The sequence below is a fragment of the Notolepis coatsorum genome (assembly GCF_963971535.1).
Source record: "Notolepis coatsorum genome assembly, chromosome: 4".
NCBI classification, from domain to species: domain Eukaryota; kingdom Metazoa; phylum Chordata; class Actinopteri; order Aulopiformes; family Paralepididae; genus Notolepis; species Notolepis coatsorum.
Window position 1 is genome coordinate 138,807,179 of NC_140168.1, and position 15,852 is coordinate 138,823,030.

The following is a 15,852-nucleotide window of genomic DNA, read 5'->3' on the forward strand; positions in this document are numbered from 1 at the left end:
CTCGTCGGCGTATTTAGACCTCTATCAGTAGGGCACGTGCCCTACTGATGATCATCTGTGCCCCAGTGATAAAAAAAATTAAAATAAAAAATTTAACAAATGTTTTTTATTTTCCCTTTTTTAACATGATCAAATGATCATTTAACATGATCAAATAATTATTCTAATATTTTTTACTTCGCTTTGAAATATTATAGTGAAATATTTTACACTGCATTTATCTTGTTGAAATCCTCCAACAGGCTCTTTTTTGTAAGTTGACTGGTTTGCACACCAATAATACAGTGCAATAATAGAATAGTAGAATAGATAGTAAAATTATGCAATAGAATGGCCAGAGTAAAATAGTGCTACAGTACAATCAACAGCGGGTGTATTAGAAGGCTATGGTGAAGAGGTACGTTTTTAGCTTATTTCTGAAAATATTAAGAGATCTAGCTTCCCTAATGTCCATAGGTAGTGTGTTCCATAACTTTGGTGCATAGTTAGCAAAGGCTGCATCCCTGATTTTCTTTAGACTGTGGCTTGGAACCTTCAATAGACCAGTAGTAGATGATCGCAATGTTTATACTTTGTATATAAGGAGGAGGACCTTGGAATCAATTCTAAATGTTACCAGAAGCCAGTGTAGGTTACTTACTTGTAACTTCGGGTTTGATCCAAGGAGTAAGTTGCCCCATATTGCTCTGTAACATTTCTCTTTTTGTTATAGGACCGACTAGTAGGATTTCAGTTTTGCCCTCATTTAATTTTAGGAAGTTGTTCGTCATCCATTTGTTTATTGCTAAGAGACAGGCGGAAATGGAGTTTATAGCTGTGTGATCATTTGGTTCAGCGGAGATGTACAATTGTGTGTCATCTGCGTAACTATGGAAACATACATTGTGCTTTCTAATGATGTCTCCTCGATGTTCAATGTTCAATGCAAGTAAAGCACTTTAAACTTTAAGTATGACTAAATGCTTTCTTGACTATATATTAACTGTTCCAAAATGCATAGAATTCTATGTATTTTAGGGGTTTGGGTGGCTAGCTCTTTTTAATATAAATGTCAGATTGTTTTATTTATTTCATAGATTTCTATGCATTTCAGGAGTTTGGGGGGCTGGCTCCCCAAAATAATTAAATAACATAACCCTAACCTAACCCTAAAACCGAAATAAAGTTAAAAAAAAATAGTTACAAAATCCACCCATTTTCGCCCACAAACCGGCCAAAACCGGCCAAATTTTTTTCATCGTTTTTGGTGCCCTTCTGTGCCCTACTGAAGTGCTGGGTCTAGATACGCCCCTGGTTTATCTTATTGGGCGGGGCACGGTGGTGTAGTGGTTAACACTGTCACCTCACAGCAAGAAGGTCCAGGGTTCGATTCCCACTTGGGGACCAGGTTTCCATGATGCCAGTTACCCAGGTGGGGTATCTCCCGGGCCTTCCTGTGTGGAGATTGCATGTTCTCCCCGTGCTCGCAAGGGTCCCCCCCCCCCCCGTCCGATAAGAGAAACCCAATGGAAAAACATGCAAAACAACAGATCGCTAACGCTGTCGCGTCCGTGCCGAAGACGGGCAGGAGCAATTGGATGGTCCCCGGGCGTGGCTCACGCCACAGCCCTTGTCTGCTCCCGGCTGCCTTTGGGGGGAAGGACGACCCTGGTCCCCTTTTCTACTTTTTTGAAATATTTTGAGTGTGTGTGTGAGCACAGCGGTGTCTGTGTTTATTATTATTTCATGAAATTGGGTAAATATCTTAATTTTACATATATGTTCATTGTGTGAAAAGCTTATAACATGAAACACTCTAGAAAAATTGTTACAGTATTTACTGCCTTCTTTACCCCTGGTCCCTTTTTCTACTCTCCGTCCGCTCCAATGTTAAAACGGCATTTTTAACCATTTTTAAATATGCTCTTATTCGTTCAATTCTCGATATATCTTCCAAACATTTGCATATTCCACGAGCTAAGGACCCTGTCTAGGTCAGGATGTGCTGTTACCGATGTAAAACGCATGGTGGCGTAATCGCTCCACAGATAACTTTGCCACAATTCAAGGGAGGTGAGATATGCTGTACCGGGCTGCTAGTGATTGAAACGCCGGAGACATCGTTTGGGGTGGTGGTGGGGGGGGGGCGAGTGGATTTTCTGAGACAGAACCAGAGACGAACCGGACCGCGCAGTCGACAGCGCGCCACACGCCGAAACACAAGCCCCCCAAAGCCGGCGCGCGCCAACGAGGAAGTGTCCTGCACGGAGCAGGTCTGGTTCTCTTCCCAACAGCGAGGCGAGTCCAAGATTTCTGCCGCAAAACAACTTGGAACCGCCCGCACCAGATTTGGATAAGTTGAGCGCTTAGTAACGTTTCGCCTCAACGCCGTTTCTGGCCGAACTAGTCATCGAATCTTTAATATTTCTTTTGATTCGTATTCAGAGGTATTTCGTCGAGATATTTCAAAATGTAATTTATCAAAAAAAATATGAGAAATATGGTAAAAAACAACATTTATCCGTTTTTTCGATGAAAAAACACGTTGTATCAAACAAACACAGGTTTGAGTGGTTATAATTCATAAATATGAGTAATCTGTTGAGAGATATATTGAGATTATGCTATTACTGTTAATCATGGGTAGAAAAATGTTTTAAAAATAGTAAACAGTTAAAATTATATGGCTTTAAACATGATGTATCATTTCATCTCTTAAGCCCAGTGAGTTCCACCATTGCTAGGGATGCACAAGGGTTTTAAGCGAAGAGGAGTATCGCATCGGCGATCCTAAAGACAATGTGTGTTCCGGTGTGTGTGTGCTAACTAACCGGTGTGTGCCGCTAAACATTGAGTGTCGTTGCATGCCAATTAAAGACCTCTGCGACAGGTCCTGCATTATTATTATTATATTATAACCCTTGCGAGCACAAGGAGAACATGCAAACTCCACACAGAAAGGCCCGGGATATACCCCACCTGGGTACCTGGCAACCAAGTGGGAATCAAACCCAGGACCTTCTAGCTGTGAGGCAACAGTGTTAACCACCACTACACCCCGTGCTGTGAGGAGACAGACAGTGTTAACCACTACACCATCATGCTGTGAAGAGACAGACAGTGTTAACCACTACACCACCATGCTGTGAGGAGACAGAGAGTGTTAACCACTACACCACCGTGCTGTGAGGAGACAGTGTTAACCATTGCACGACCGTGCTGTGAGGAGACAGTGTTAACCATTGCACGACCGTGCTGTGAGGAGACAGTGTTAACCACTACACCACCGTGCTGTGAGGAGACAGTGTTAACCATTGCACAACCGTGCTGTGAGGAGACAGTGTTAACCACTACACCACCGTGCTGTGAGGAGACAGTGTTAACCACTACACCATCGTGCTGTGAGGAGACAGTGTTAACCACTACACCACCATGCTGTGAGGAGACAGTGTTAACCATTGCACAACCGTGCTGTGAGGAGACAGTGTTAACCACTACACCACCGTGCTGTGAGGAGACAGTGTTAACCACTACACCACCGTGCTGTGAGGAGACGGTGTTAACCACTACACCACCGTGCTGTGAGGAGACAGTGTTAACCACTACACCACCGTGCTGTGAGGCGACAGTGTTAACCACTACACCACCGTGCTGTGAGGAGACAGTGTTAACCACTACACCATCGTGCTGTGAGGAGACAGTGTTAACCACTACACCACCGTGCTGTCAGGAGACAGTGTTAACCACTACACCACCGTGCTGTGAGGAGACAGTGTTAACCACTACACCACCATGCTGTGAGGAGACAGACAGTGTTAACCACTACACCACCGTGCTGTGAGGAGACAGTGTTAACCATTGCACGACCGTGCTGTGAGGAGACAGTGTTAACCACTACACCACCGTGCTGTGAGGAGACAGTGTTAACCACTACACCACCGTTCTGTGAGGTGACAGTGTTAACCACTACACCACCGTGCTGTGAGGAGACAGTGTTAACCACTACACCATCGTGCTGTGAGGAGACAGTGTTAACCACTACACCACCGTGCTGTGAGGAGACAGTGTTAACCACTACACCACTGTGCTGTGAGGAGACAGTGTTAACCACTACACCACCGTGCTGTGAGGAGACAGTGTTAACCACTACACCACCGTGCTGTGAGGAGACAGTGTTAACCACTACACCACCGTGCTGTGAGGCGACAGTGTTAACCACTACACCACCGTGCTGTGAGGCGACAGTGTTAACCACTACACCACCATGCTGTGAGGAGACAGTGTTAACCACTACACCACCGTGCTGTGAGGAGACAGTGTTAACCACTACACCACCGTGCTGTGAGGAGACAGTGTTAACCACTACACCACCGTGCTGTGAGGAGACAGTGTTAACCACTACACCACCGTGCTGTGAGGCGACAGTGTTAACCACTACACCACTGTGCTGTGAGGAGACAGTGTTAACCACTACACCACCGTGCTGTGAGGAGACAGTGTTAACCACTACACCAACATGCTGTGAGGAGACAGTGTTAACCACTACACCACCGTGCTGTGAGGAGACAGTGTTAACCACTACACCACCGTGCTGTGAGGAGACAGTGTTAACCACTACACCACCGTTCTGTGAGGTGACAGTGTTAACCACTACACCACCGTGCTGTGAGGAGACAGTGTTAACCACTACACCATCGTGCTGTGAGGAGACAGTGTTAACCACTACACCACCGTGCTGTGAGGAGACAGTGTTAACCACTACACCACTGTGCTGTGAGGAGACAGTGTTAACCACTACACCACCGTGCTGTGAGGAGACAGTGTTAACCACTACACCACCGTGCTGTGAGGAGACAGTGTTAACCACTACACCACCGTGCTGTGAGGCGACAGTGTTAACCACTACACCACCGTGCTGTGAGGCGACAGTGTTAACCACTACACCACCATGCTGTGAGGAGACAGTGTTAACCACTACACCACCGTGCTGTGAGGAGACAGTGTTAACCACTACACCACCGTGCTGTGAGGAGACAGTGTTAACCACTACACCACCGTGCTGTGAGGAGACAGTGTTAACCACTACACCACCGTGCTGTGAGGCGACAGTGTTAACCACTACACCACTGTGCTGTGAGGAGACAGTGTTAACCACTACACCACCGTGCTGTGAGGAGACAGTGTTAACCACTACACCAACATGCTGTGAGGAGACAGTGTTAACCCCTACACCACCGTGCTGTGAGGAGACAGTGTTAACCACTACACCACCGTGCTGTGAGGAGACAGTGTTAACCACTACACCACCATGCTGTGAGGAGACAGTGTTAACCACTACACCATCGTGCTGTGAGGAGACAGTGTTAACCACTACACCACCGTGCTGTCAGGAGACAGTGTTAACCATTGCACGGCCGTGCTGTGAGGAGACAGTGTTAACCACTACACCAACATGCTGTGAGGAGACAGTGTTAACCCCTACACCACCGTGCTGTGAGGAGACAGTGTTAACCACTACACCACCGTGCTGTGAGGAGACAGTGTTAACCACTACACCAGCATGCTGTGAGGAGACAGTGTTAACCACTACACCATTGTGCTGTGAGGAGACAGTGTTAACCACTACACCACCGTGCTGTCAGACAGTGTTAACCACTACACCACCGTGCTGTGAGGAGACAGTGTTAACCATTGCATGGCCGTGCTGTGAGGAGACAGTGTTAACCACTACACCACTGTGCTGTGAGGAGACAGTGTTAACCACTACACCACCGTGCTGTGAGGAGACAGTGTTAACCACTACACCACCGTGCTGTGAGGAGACAGTGTTAACCACTACACCACCGTGCTGTGAGGCGACAGTGTTAACCACTACACCACTGTGCTGTGAGGAGACAGTGTTAACCACTACACCACCGTGCTGTGAGGAGACAGTGTTAACCGCTACACCAACGTGCTGTGAGGAGACAGTGTTAACCCCTACACCACCGTGCTGTGAGGCGACAGTGTTAACCCCTACACCACCGTGCTGTGAGGAGACAGTGTTAACCCCTACACCAACATGCTGTGAGGAGACAGTGTTAACCCCTACACCACCGTGCTGTGAGGAGACAGTGTTAACCACTACACCACTGTGCTGTGAGGCGACAGTGTTAACCCCTACACCACCGTGCTGTGAGGAGACAGTGTTAACCCCTACACCGCCGTGCCGTGAGGAGACAGTGTTAACCACTACACCGCCGTGCTGTGAGGAGACAGTGTTAACCACTACACCACCATGCCGCCTATATTACTCACAAACAACACAGTAACCGCTTTGGACACCAAGAAACAATGTGCTGCTCTTTTTTATAGCAGATCTGTCAAAAGTGTCAGCTCAAGCCCCACCCTCTTTTCTCAATCCTCCAATCACAACTGTTGCTTCGAGGGAAGCTGCTGATAGCAAAGCCCTCCCCTATATCCACACGCAACTCCAATCCACACATCGCAGCAAAGCAGAAAATGTAAACAAAGTGCAATGCTAAGCGGGGCTCTTTTGCCTCGAGGCTGCTGTTTGATGACTTCGCAGATTCTACTCTCAATGAATGAATTTTATTTGTAAAAGCACTTTTCCAAACAAAGTTACAAATTGCTTTACAGACATGTTAAAAACAGCAAACAGCAAACATCAGCAAAGGCGAAAATATTAAATAGAAAATAAAACAAGAGAAAAAAAGACAAAAAACATTTCAAACAGTATTTGTAGGCAGATTGATAAAACATTTTAAGCAATCAGAGCTGACCTAAACCCATATCCTTAGGAAAAACATTTAATATACAGATATGTTTTTAAAAGTGACTTAAAAGAGGACACTGACTCTGCTAGCTTAAAGGAAAACTACAACATTTTGGGAAATTAGCTTATTTGCCATCTACCCTGGAGTTAGACAAGAAGATACATAAATGTTTCTTCTCTGTGCATGCAGTAGGAGTAGGAAGACGTTGGGAACTAGGCTAATGGAGGAACCTACTTCAAGTGACTGACGCTAAGCTAGGCTAACGGTGCACGTCTTCTTACTCCTACTGCATGCACAGAGAAGAAAAAGGTAACACTCCAACATTTTGGGAACCCTGGAGTTAGACAAGAAGTTACATACCGTTTTCTTCTCTGTGCATGCAGTAGGAGTAGGAAGACGTTGAGAACTAGGCTAATGGAGGAACCTACTTCCAGTGACTGACGCTAAGCTAGGCTAACGGTGCGCATCTTCCTACTCCTACTTAGGGATGGGTACCGAATTCGGTACTTTTGAGGTACCGAACCGAAACACGTCGGTACTACCGAGTATCGAATCAAGTGAGAAACCGAAGAAAAAAAAATATTAATATTTTTTTTACCTTTTTTTACTTTTTTTTACTTTTTTTTTTACTTTTTTCTTTTCATGTCAACGTTCACACGCACACTATATGCTTACCTAGGATTTGACTTGATTCAACAACAAAGCAGTCGGAGCAATGACAAGCCGAAAACTGTCGAAATTGTAGTTATTTGAAGTTTGGATTTTTTTTTACGACTGAGGTAGGTAAATAAAATTTCTTGAGACTAAAGTACAGAAAAAAGGTACCGTTGGGTACCGGTATCGATTCACAGGTACCGGTACCGGTATCGGTTCAAATGTGAAAGGTACCCATCCCTACTCCTACTGCATGCACAGAGAAGACAAAAGGTATGTATCTTCTTGTCTAACTCCAGGGTAGATGGCAAATAAGCTAATTTCCCAAAATGTTGGAGTTTTCCTTTAAGATCCAAGGGCAAGGCGTTCCAGAGCATGGGTGCCTGGGCCGCACCCAGCCCCCCCGGGTGACCAGGCTAGTTTTGTAAGGATACAGGAGGGCCTTATCCGGAGATCTGAGGCAGCGTTCCGGAACATGGGGTTCCAACAAGTCCACAATGTAGCTGGGGACCAGTCCATGTAGGGCTTTAAAAGTAATCAATAAAATCTTAAAATCAATTGTGTAGCTCACAGGCAGCCAGTGTAGAGCAGCCAGGCTGGGTGTTATTATATATTATTATATGGTCACGTATCCTTGTGTTGGTGAGAAGTTGTGCCACAACAATAGATCGCTAACGCTGTGGCGTCCTTGACGAAGACGGACAGGAGCACTTGGATTGGTCCCCTGGCGCGGCTCACGTTGACGCCTGTCTGCTCCCGGCTGCCCTTGGGGGGGAAGGACGACGGGATGGGTTAATCGCAGATACGAATTGCATGCATGCATCGCATGTGTGCCGATTGATGACCTCTGAGCAGGTCCTAAATTATTATTATTATTATTATTATTACCATCTGGAGACGTGATATGGCTTTTTTGTTGATGCCTGAATAGAGGCAGTTTAAAGGGGAACTATCTTATAAATGGCCCTTTCCAGTGTTTAGCATTATTTTCTAGCGATGTGGACTTATATTAATAGGCTCTATGTCTCTAATTCTCAATTTGGCGCATTCTTCCAATTCTCATCTCACAATATTGTCCCTCACTCAAGTGAGTCATCTGAAATTTAGCGTATCTGTGACGTCAGAGGTTTTTTCTCATCTGCATAATAACGCCCGCCCTGTCTATGCTTGTAGCCAACTGCCAGCCACCTCTCTCTCTCTCTCTGTCACTCAAATTGCATTCTCGTCCTTCACCTCGGCTCCGCGTATCAAACCGGCTTAACATTTTGAGGTAGAAAAATACTGTTTTTGAGTACTTATAAAAAATATAAAACAATGATTTAAAAAAAATTTAAAATGTACAGATGTGTTCCATAAACTCACAGGAATTGTGTCAAATTGGCCAAATAGTGAAAGAAATAGTAAAATAGTTCCCCTTTAACACATTGACTGCCAGCCATTGTACCGATCAAAGTACCCAGTCTGCCACCGTTGAAAGCCTATGGAGATGTTTACCTTCTTTGCAGGGCTATAACATTTTAAATTTGATTGCTATATTGACATTACTATGGCCCATTCAACATCGATTATCTATCGTTCCGGATGGGGGAACGTTATATTTTTTCATTCATACATTGTTGTGTTAATACTGTCTTGAATATAAGTATGTTTATAAGCTTTTCTGCTGTAATTCCAAAAACGCTAGTTATAGGCCCAAACGCATGTGATAGATTATCGATTGCCGTGTCTTTCCTATACACGCTATATTAAAAAATTCAAATGTATTCAAAATGTCATCTATAATTCCTTTATCGTCGGCTTTATGTAGTATGGGTTGATATATTGATCAGACTGTTTGCAAACAATGAAACGCACAATCGGGCTGAAAATAACGTTACTGTCCTCTTACCGTTTGCCGATGAGACTGGAAGAAAAAGATCCCAATTATTTGACGCCGATCGCCTAGATCCATTTCCGGTTTGTATGGCGATCATATCGATTATTGCGTTATGGAAGCGATCCAAATGCACGCCAGTATTTGTCTGTAGTCCCGTAACAAGATGTGACTGCCGGAGGGATTTCCTCGACGCACCGATCGGCACTTCCGGTTTTTGCGAGAGTGTAACTCGCCCGACCATCCACCAGGCGGCGGTATTGAGGCATTGCAATCTCATACAGGGTCCCGCTGGATGAATTATGAATGCCATGGCGAAAAAATGAAATATTGATCCCAAAAACGGCGTACGATGTTGTTGACGTTCAACGTTACGACGTTGTTGGGGGACAAAGTGTTAAGGTCCACTATGTCGTTTTTGGGGAAAGATAGACTGATTGATTGATTGATTGATTGAAAAGTTTATTAACAGATTGCAGAATGGGTACAGTACAGTACAGCTCAATACATACAATTGTTAAGGGGATGCAGACCAGAGAAAGACTTTCGTCTTGTTTACATCAGGGTCCCCCATTTTCAATTCATCATAACATATATGACACACACGACATACAGATAGACAGTACTGCTACATCTATACATTTATGACATACCAGATTTGCAAATACAGTACGGTTTGTGATACAAAAAGTGTCCAGACAAATTATGTATATACATTTGATGTAGAAACTGTACATTGGAGGAGGTTGGGTAGGTGGAGTGGGGTTGGGAGGGGGGAGGGGGGGACTGTACATTGGAGGTGGGGGGGGGGGGGCACTGTACACTGTACATTGGGATACTGACAAAAGCCATACTTGGTCATTTACTGTACAACTGGGTTAATACATTTGTAGGGGCCTGTTTTGAATTGCAGTCTCCCGTAGGTGTTCTTTGAGAGTGTGTAGTGATTCACATTCCTTTACAGCTTTGGGTAGGGCGTTCCACATTGATGTGGCATAATTGCGAAACGTGTTTAGCCCCTTGTTTGAGCCGAATCTGGGTTTAACATGATTTGTGGAGCTCCCTCTGGTGTTGTGATCGTGGTATTCACTGACCTTTGGGAAGTATTTTGACATGTACATGGGTACCTTGGTCGTGTAGTGTATCTTGTAGACCAGGCCCATTGCAAGTTGCTGTACTCTGTCTTCTACTCTAAGCCATCCTAGGTTGTCAAAGTGGGCAGGGGTGAGGTGGGTTCTAGGAGTCAGGTCAAGCAGTAGTCTGACTAGTTTGTTTTGAGATGTTTGTAATTTGGTTTTTAGTGCCTTTGAGGGGCTTTGGTACCATGAGGTGCAAGCATAGTCGTAGTACCCTTGAATGAGTGCTCCTGCCAGAGTCTTCAGGGTGTTCTTGTTTACCAGAGAGGAGATCCGGTACAAGAATCAAGTTCGTTGGTTGACTTTTTTTATTACATTGGATGCCATTTTGTCACAGGAAAGATTAGCCTCTAAGATGGAACCCAGGTAGGTAATTTCATCTTTCCTTGTGACAATAGTCACCCAATGTAACTGAGAAGCCATCGGTCTTGCTGAGTTTATTTGAACCGAAGAGAATGGACTCTGTTTTGCCCATGTGTAATGATAGTTTGTTGTCGGCGAGCCATATGCAGATTTTGCCTAGTTCTGAGCTGAGGGTTTTTTCAACCTGTAACTTGTTCTTGTCAGAGACCAGCAGGGCTGAGTCGTCCGCAAACAGGAGACAAGTGAGAAAGATTTTTTTATTGAACAAACTGTAATTCTGGACAGAATTGGGTCCCTGGAAAATGGCTGTTTAAACACTGTTTTGGTTTACACTGACAGCGCCCCCACTTTAGTTTATAAACATAATTTACTATTCAGAGAAAGTGTTACGGTTTGTACGTGACCCCAATAGCACAACACAAGACAGGTATGAGAATAGCCAAAACAAGGGCATAATTTATTTACAAACAAAAAAGCGGCACTGTCCCTTTAAGGGAGAACAAAAATACACAGGTGAATCCTCTAGAGTCCATGAATGAAATGAAAGTTCTGAGTCTGGTCCTGTTCAGACTCACCAGAACACTTGCCGACGGGCAACACAGCAAACAGGGGTCCATGAAAAAAGAGTGAGAACATACGCATCCTCCCGTGGAAGCATAGAGAGCGATGACGATGCCTCACACCACAGAACACTGCCGACGGACAACTCAACAAACAGGACCCACGAAAAAGGAGTGAGAACATAGGAATCCTCCCGTGGAGGCATAGAGAGCGATGACGATGTCTCACACCAGGAACGAGGCCCACGGAGAGAGAAAGTAGGGCAGTAGATGGCACAACGTCTCACCCCAGAGACGTGGCGGTAGATGGTAGCAACGGAACGACCTGGCAATGAGTGGAAGGCAGTCAGCAGTACTTGTAGTCTCCCAACGAGCTGACTGCCAACCACTCTCTGGTGCGTGAGCTGAATGTTCAGCACGCCCCCTCGTTGGGAAGCATGCAGTTCCCAACCAGCCCTCACAGAAAGTGTCATCTTATGTTTAGAGACGTCCCAATTACCAGTGTATGGGCTTCGGAGCTTCAATCGTCGGGCTAATTATCAACAAATATAACTGAAGCTTCATTGTTCATTCTTTTTGCACATTACTGCTCAATTGCGCAACCCTTTTTATTCTAATTAGTGTTTATACTCCACCATGTCGTGCAGCCCTGGACTATTTTATATTTTAAATTCTATTCTATTGTACTTCTATTTTAATTTAGTTTATATTACATTTTATCTCGTTCAACCTTTTATTTTATTCTGCCATAATTGTCTGTCTGTTAATGTCGCACCAAATGACCAAATCAAATTCCTTGTATGTGTAATACCACTTGGCAATAAAGACCTTTCTGATTCTGATTTCTTTTTTTTCATCAACTTTTTCGCCTCCTTTTTTCTGTATTTTTCTCCCGTCCCAATTAGACGGTGGGCCGGAGCTTGTTTGAGGCTTCCGTTAGTGAAATGATTGATCTGGTTTTAGAGAGGATATGATATTGTAATATGAACTACATAATATACTATATTAACACATTTCCGTTTGTTGGCAACGTTTTTGGGTCATACTGTAGTATATTCCCAAGCTAAACGGTTCTGCTCTGTACCAGAACCGGCGCTGATCTGCTCTGCGTTGTGATTCAAAAACTTTAAAGCCTTGGGAAATACTTATGACGCTCAGCGGTGCAGGCAGGAATCAGGAAGGAAGAGGGTAGTTATTTCAAACGGAGTGGTTTATTAAATCCACAAAGTTATACAAAAAATGATCTGTTTCAATTAAAAGTAAAGAATGCTATAGTTGTGATAAAAGACACTATGCCGTCTTGATCACAACCAGACTAATATTACAGTAGAGTTGATAAGTCGTTGATGGCTTTGTTCTCTTGGCTAGTGAACAAAGTATAGTTCTGTTTTTCCCTCCAAAAGCGATGTCCTTTGTTGTCCTGCTGACCTGCCCGCGTCGTGTGTAGATGGGTGTGGTTCCTCCTGGTGAGTTGGGTTTCAGAGTCCCCCTCACCATCACAACCTCCCATTATATCCCAAGGCCCAGCATCTCGGTGTGATGACATCATCAAATTCTTTCCTCCAATGCCAGGCCTGCTAAGTTTGGATTTGAAAATAGGGGTTTGGCTTAATAGGCCAACCCCCCTTACTTTGTTTAAGCCCAGAGAATAGTTTCACTTTATATTTAATACTTTGATTGAACCTCAAGATATATTGATTACATAAACACAGATATATCATACTTAAACACATTACTTGTACACATTCTGTTATTTTTAAGACTAGTTTCACCTTAAGTGAAACTAATCTTCTTTACCACAAAGTCTGATGACTTTCAATAAATTGCTACTAAGTCTAATCATTCTTTTAGCTTACATCAATATTTTATACAGTTTAGTATGACTTCAGAATTATTACCACAATGTAAACAGGCCTAATTGTACTTTATATCAAACTAATCTAAATGTGTTTTCAGACATTTGCAGTTATACTTAGTATTTAGCAAACCAGGTGGCCACATATGTTCATTACTTATCTTACTAGGAGACACATGTGTTTAGCTAGGGCTTCCTGTCCTTTGTTCTACAACCCCCTAAGGGGAAGTAGGTTATCTTCCTGATCAGCCACCGAACCCGTTTAACAACCTCTCTCTATTGTTACTTCAGCTGCCACTATATGCAAATGACTTCCTGGTGAGCACAAGGTCTCTGTAAACACACTAAGAGCTTATGAGCTAAGTCACCCTAGTCAAATCAGGTTTAAACTATATTTGATTGCCAATTGTTCCACTTTGACTGTTTCTATAAGACTATTACACATTAGTTTGATTTGAGCTATGCCGTTATGATCTATGTTCAAAATATACCACAATACCTTTATGAAAATTAATGTTTTGATAAGCTAAAAACTACCTACATTGGTGAAAAGGGGCGTTGCTGCGGAACCAATCAAACCGTGTTACAACGTCAAGTGACTTGATTTCTCCCAATGACATTCCTCCAACTCAGGAACAAGGAAGTAAATATCGTGTGCCGTCTGTTGACAACAGTGGATTTAGCTCTGCATCGGTAAGCTCTTAATTCATATACATTACTATTGAAATGCATTTTTACTTAACTTTACAGCATTATTCAAATGTGATAGGAAGTTATGAGTCATCAGCAGTTTATATGCAGTCCGTTTTGCCTTCAGATTACACATGGCAAATGGTGTAGCCAGCTCACATAGACTAACGTTATGTTAGCATTGTAACTTTCTCAGATAGCAATCTAACATTAACGTTAGTGGAAATCAAACAACTCTAACCCAATACTAATAATAGTTGTTTCACATTATTGTTGGGTGTTACACTATGAATGACCTCTTGGTATAGCGGTCTGTGTTGTTGCCCGTGACGTTAGAAGTTTGAGGTGACGTTGTCACAACCGTTACATATGTACAAAATATACTGTCTCATAAATATACTCTTCCAATATATAAATATACATATAAATATATTGTTTTTGATGCTGTTGACACTATGAATAAAAAATGGGGGACCCTGATGTAAACAAGACAAATGTCTTTCTCTGGTCTGCATCCCCTTAAAGGCCAACTTGCAGGTTGTATTTTTGTTCAATAAACAATGTGGACTAGGCCAACGGTGACTTTCATGAAGAAGAAAAAAAAATATTGAAATTGACACAGTTTTAGCGTTTTTATCAAACATTTTGTCTGCCCAACACAATCACCACGCACATGGATATTTTAATCAATGGTTCATAACCTGCACGTGTAATCGAAATTATGTCGTCACGGCAGGTGCAGGGCACCTGAGAGTCACACACACACAGAGAGTCTGAGAGTCACACACAGCTAGTGGCAGGCAGAGAGCCTTGCTACTACTAGCCGAGGAGTAATGAATGAAAATTTATTCTGTTTCACCTAACAACACTATTGCTCCGTGATCATAGCCATCCATCTCTAAAGCTAACCACTATTTATAAAAGCCACAACCATGTTACCATATTTGTACTAATGAAAATCATTGTGTCGTTGTACATATTGTGTATACACCGTTAGAAGCTAGCTAAGTTAGCTAACGTAGCTTAGCTTAGCTTGGTAGCCGAAACTCATAACATCACCCGATTTAAAATGGTTCTCTCCTCTTTGTATACCTTTGTCATCACAAGTATTCTGCCAAGAAACGTATGGACACGACAATAGTAGTAGTTATAAGGTGTTTGAGCTTGTAGCGTTAGTTAGCTCATAGCTATCGTCACTGATGCACCGAGTGCAGCTAAAGGGGCTACTATCGTATCAACATGCCGGGGCGCATAGCTTGCTAGCCGGCAGGATGTGTGTGCAGCAGTGCTTTGCCTCACAGGTCTGAGAAGAGGACCTACACATTTTACTCGTTCCCAAAACTCTTTTACATGCACGATAGTTACATAATGCTAACGTTAGCGGGGTAACGTTAGCCACAGCTATATAGCCAGCTTGATACTATGACCCGGGGATAAGGCGACAGCCCACAGACCAGTAGCGCTGCTGTACTGAACAACAGGCTGCCTAGTGGTAAATGTAGTTCTTTTTTTACGACATTAAAAACATTATAACTACCTTGTTTCAACCAGTTGTTGTCACCCCCCTGGTCTTAATGGACCGGTCATCGGACTTACAGCACCACTCATGAACAATACACCACTGCATTTGTGTTTGTCTATGTTTATTAATTTCTTATCTGTTATGCTCACGTATCTGTTGTCTGTGTATCTATTGTCTGTGTTGTGCCCCATTGTCTAGTCTAGTGTATTCTCCCCCTGTGTCTGTATCTATGTGTTATTTAGTCTTGTCATGTTTCAGTATGTTACCCCAGGTTGTTTCAGTCTTTCCCACACAGCTGGGGCTTGTTCCCAATCACCCTCATGTGTCAATTAGTCTGTGTATATTAGTGTTGTTTGCCCTGCCCTCCTGTGCTGGACCATTGTTCATGTTACCCTCGTCCTGTGTGCTGTCAACCTTTTATGTTCTCTGTATTCCCCGTGAGTT